Source organism: Ursus americanus, chromosome 29 (genome assembly GCF_024610735.1).
Source record: "Ursus americanus isolate L20-20 chromosome 29, mUrsAme1.1.p, whole genome shotgun sequence".
NCBI lineage: Eukaryota > Metazoa > Chordata > Mammalia > Carnivora > Ursidae > Ursus > Ursus americanus.
The window spans coordinates 14,986,022-14,991,779 of NC_142155.1; positions in this window are offsets into that span (position 1 = coordinate 14,986,022).

Genomic DNA, 5,758 nt, shown 5'->3' on the forward strand with positions numbered 1-5,758 from the left:
ATCAGGAAAGAAGTTAATTGGATATATCCTTTTATATAAAATGATCAGAGATGAGTTACCATGTGATTTCTAATGAAAAACTAATCAAATTCTCAATTTGAATTACTTGATAGTTCAATTTTTATGCTTGATTTTTTTCCCATTGGAATGTAACTTTTTCCACATAATAGCGGTTTTTTTAAAGATTTTATTTATTTTTTGAGAGAGAGAGAGAGCACAAGTGGGAGGTGGAAACAGGGGGAAGGAGAAACAGACTCCCCACTGAGCAGGGAGCCAGACGCTGGGCTTTATCCAGGACCCCGAGATCATGACCTGAGTCAAGGGTAGATGCTTAACCAACTGAGCCACCCAGGCACCCCACACATAACAGCAGTTATTATAAATATATAATACATATAATATTTAATATTATATTATATATGCCCTGCCTTCGGCTCAGGGCGTGATCCTGGCGTTCTGGGATTGAGCCCCACGTCAGGCTCCTCTGCTGGGAGCCTGCTTCTTCCTCTCCCACTCCCCCTGCTTGTGTTCCCTCTCTCGCTGGCTGTCTCTCTTTCTGTCGAATGAATAAATAAAATCTTAAGAAAAAAAAAAGAATAACATCACAAACTAAATAGCATAATTTATTAATTATACACATATATGTATTGAGAATTATGAATATACATATATTTTTAAAAACACATTTATTTTGATCATATGGTTAATTCTTTTATCAAAATCCTTTAGTAAATAAGCCTTATGAGGGGAAGCAATCATTACCTAGCATGTAGTAGACACATAGGTATCTCTTGAATAGATATTTTTTCCTACCAATCAGTATTCTAGTGTAACAGCTTAATATATGTGTTATAAGTGTCAAAAATACTTATTCTACTAGAGTTCAAGGTACAAAATCTTTCTCCAGAGATGCAATTTCATACATTCTGAATACCTTTGTATTTTATTATTCTTTCAAATATATATATATAATTATTTAGATAAGCATATCATATATTTTTATTTATTTTAGAATCAAATTACTTAGTTAACATATTCTTTATGATTTTAAATATTCATGATCTGTTAGGAAAATTTAGCATGTAAATGTTTAAATCTAAAATGTATTAGTGGTTTTAACACTTAATAGAATATAAAGCCCTCCTTGGTCCTTCCCATTCCAGTAAGAATTTCATATTTTAATTCTGTTTCTATTATTATGTTCTTTCTAAAATAATTCATCTGGTTTTCCAACAATCACTGAATATCTACAATGTGGGAGATACCAGGTGTGTATTGGACATAGAAATGATATATTAAATAAAGTCATTTACCTCAATAATTCATAGTCTAGTTACAAAAAAATAATTTTTAGGTTCTGCATAATCATGTGGAGTGAACCCCACTAAACTGCAATGATTTTGTAGTATGTGCAAACCATAAGTTTTGTTGGAGTAGGCTACTGAAATTTGGATATATAACCTAATCTGTTCTAATAAAACAGCTTTATCATTTCTCTTCTAACTTTACCATTTTTTATCTAAAATATCTCATTTTAGATTATACATAAATTCATCCCATTAATGAGAATTTAAAATTGATACACAATTATTGAATGCCTAGGTCCATAGATGAAACATGTTTCTTATTATAGTATAGGAGATTTGGGTCCTGTATTGGAACCATTATAAATTATAATTATTTAGCTTATATTCTGTAATACCATAAATAAATAAATAAACAAAGATTCCAATGATTAATTTAGTATTATTTTTTACCTCCATCTTTCAAGTCTACTTTTATTTGTTGGTTACAACTTCTTTTTTTTTTTTTTTAAGATTTTATTTATTTATTTATTCGACAGAGATAGAGACAGCCAGCGAGAGGGAACACAGGCAGGGGGAGTGGGAGAGGAAGAAGCAGGCTCATAGCGGAGGAGCCTGATGTGGGGCTCGATCCCAGAACACCGGGATCACGCCCTGAGCCAAAGGCAGACGCTTAACCGCTGCGCCACCCAGGCGCCCCTGTTGGTTACAACTTCTTATACTGCTAATGATTTCTGACATGAGGGAGAAGGTAAATATGCTGAAATGTATACTGATCATGGAATATTAAACTTTTAAAAGAGGAGAAAATATTCTCATATAGACTTGAACATACAAAATGCATAGGTTTCAAATGCATCATTCCAGGGCTTCATAAAAATCAATGCTTTATTAATTGCATCTATGTTCATCTGATGTCTCTAAAAAATTTGAGTAATTCTATTAATGTTACAGCCAAAAGTCATGTACCAACTCTGGTAAGTTTACTTGTAATATCTTTTTTCTCTTAAAATCTAATAAAGTTACAGTATTTTCCAACATAGTAGTAATAACAATTTATTTTTATATAGTTGTATAGTGTTATCATTACTGTTGATATTTTTAAAGCTAATATTTATTTTAAACTTACTATGTGCCAGCTACTGTGCAAAGCACTTTATAGCCACCATCAGTTCTTTTACTCCTTATAAAAACACTTTAAGGTAGACATTATTATTCTCATTTTACCCATGAGGAAAACGGGGCTTATAAAGTCTAAATAATTTGACTAAGTATACACCACTGGGAAAGGCTCAGGGAGGGTTTGAAGCTAGATGGTAATGTCGAGAACTATGACTTTGTGTTAATACACACAATTTTCTTTTTCTTGCACAAAAATCCCTTTATTAAAACAATAAGAACAATAACTAACACGCTGTCTTAGTGAACTGAGCTGTGTTTATGTGTCTTTAGGTGGGGGTGCATGGAGATCAACATTTATGTTCCTTGTTCAGTTCATTTGTAGACTAAATCTGTTGATGCAAAGTATTAGGTTAAGTATCAATACGGTTTAAATTGTAAATAAAATCTTCCATTTTCATCAGGTGACAAATGGAGATATAGAGAAAAAAATAAAAACTTTTTTCATCAAATGATATAGTGGCTTAGTATAAAGGACTTAAACTGTGATGATGAAAATGTTCTTCACCATTCAATATGGTAGCCAGTAGCCACCTGTACCCATTAAACATTTGAAATGTGACTAGTGTTACTGAGAAACTACATTTAAAATTTTTATTTAACTTTGATTAATTTAAAATTAAGTTTTAGAGTCACATGAGGCTGGTGTCTACCATATGGGACACCATAGCCCTAGTTGACCTCAACCAATCCAAATGATGGTTTCCAATTTATAGCCCCTGAATTTCTTAATAATATATTGAATTGTTTGCTAGACATATCAACACGGATGTCTAAAAGGCATTTCTGTCTTCATATGTTCAAATTCTTGGTTTTCATCGAAAATCAGTAGCTTCTCTTATAGTACCCATCTTTAGCAAAGCAAACCTCTATATAGTCTTTAGCTCAAGATAAAAACCTTGGAGTCATCCACAAAATCTCTCTCCTATATCCCATAACCTGTCAATAAAAATGCATGGGGTCTGTTCCTTCAAAAATCTATCAACTTTTCACAAAATCTAGAACTATACCCTATTCTAAACAATATTCGTCTCTTGCCTAGTTACTTTCTAACTAGTCTTCCCCCTTTCACTCTGACTGCCACACACTGGTCACTCTTACCAGTTTTCTTTGTCTCTGTTCTCAGATTTCTGTTCCAGCTTCATAAGCTGACTATGTAAGTCCTGAGAGTGAGCCAACCAGACTTTACTGTGGAGCCTTTGAATATTTCCATTTGTCTGGAATTATCTCTGTTCAGATGTCCTTGAGACTCCTTGACTTCATTTGGGCTTCTACTCAAATATTACCTTATTAGGAAATCCTTCCTGACAAATCTTTCTGAAACAGCCTTACCTGACCTTATATTTTATATTAATATTTCTATTTTTTTTTGTCTTCTCCCTCCAGAATCTATGAGCAGAGTAGCCAAAAGATTTTTGTTCACTACTACATCCTCAGGGTATAGGACAGTGTGTTGTAACCAAAGTAACATAATAATTTTATTTATATATATATATACACATACACACACAATTGGGGTTAAAAAAAATCTTCAAATTAATATCTTTGAAATATAAACCCGGTTCTTGATCTTGCAAGGCAATGACCAAGCTAGGGTACCAGACAAAAGTAATATGTTTAATTTTAAAAATAAAAGAACATAATGAGGTTGTTAGACCCATTTTGAAATATCTAGTGGTTTCATTTTTTCACTTTTTTAAAAATTGATATCTTGTTAGCTATAATGATTCTATAGCGAATTAAATTTAATTTTAGCTTAATATTTAATATTTAGACAACATTCAACATATGTTGAAATGGACTAAAATTTATCCCTTGCATCAAATGTTAGCAAGGACATGGAACAACAGAAATATTCATTGCTGGTGGGAATGCAAAACAGTATGTCACTTTGGAAAATAGTTTGGCAGTTTCTTATAAAACTAAGCATGCTCTTACCATATGATCCTGCAATCACATCCCTTAATATTTACTTAAATGAGGTAATTACATCTCCAGAAAAACCTGCACATGAATGTTTATAGCAGTTTTATTCATTATTGCCAAAATGTGAAAACAAGCAAGATGTCCTTCAGTAGGTGAATGGATAAACCAACTGCAATCTGCACAATGGAATATTATTGAGCATAATAAGAAATGAGCTATCCAGTCACAAAAGTTCATGGAGGAACCTTAAATGCATATGCTAAGTGGAGGAAGCCAATCTGAAAAGGCTGCATCTGTAAGATTCCAACAATATGACATCTGGAAAAGGAAAAACAATGGAGACAATTAAAAGATGAGTGGCTGAGTGGGGAGAAAAGAGGGAGGAATAAGAGGAAAACAAGGGATTTTTAGGGCACTGAAACTGTTATTTGGTTTGATATGTAATGGTGAACACATGTCATTGTATGTTTGTCAAAACCCATGGCATAGAAAACATAGACAGTGAACCTTAATGTAAACTATGAGCTTTAGTTGATAAGAAGATATTGATACTAGCTCATCAATAGTATCAATGTAACAAATACACCATATTAATTGATGTAAGATATTACAAATAGGGTAAATTGGGGACTACAGTGAAGGGGTATGTGAGAACTCCATAGTTTGGGCTCAATTTGGTCTATTCTAAAACTGCGTTAAAAAAATAAAGTCTATTAATTAGAAAAATTCATTTCCTAGGTATTTATTCAGGGTAAGTTAATGATATTAAAAAAAAAATCCTGACTCCATATCTTAATCATCAATCTTAGTTTTAAGAAAACCTAAGACTCACTATTTTCTCTAGTGATCTTAGGGAATCTATTCTACAGATAGTAGGATTTGACAGTTCTCTAAGTAGAACCATTATGAGTTGCTATAGAATCATGTTTTATTTTTATGCCATGGAGATGTGAGAACATATCTCAATTAGCCAGATAGATTTCCATTACAGGCTGCATCTACAGTGTAACTGGGCCCATAAAAAATGGTACAAAACACTAACACACTTATTTTTATATCCTTATTGATGACTCAGCCTGATTCAAAATAATTAAGAGTTTTTAAGTGTGGAGTACTCAAAAAATAACAGTAAGTGGTTGAGGTGATCTACTCTGCACAGTGACATTCGTATCTAGAATTCCTCATTAATTGGTTTAAGTTGCAAGCACCAAGATTCATACAAGTAATCTGTTTGTTTAAGGATGATAGATAATTTTTTACAAAATCTAATAATTGTCAGGGCCTTTTGTATAACTCTTAGTTCAATGGCTAATTGGGACTCAGTATAATAGGATTTGCATATAGTTTAT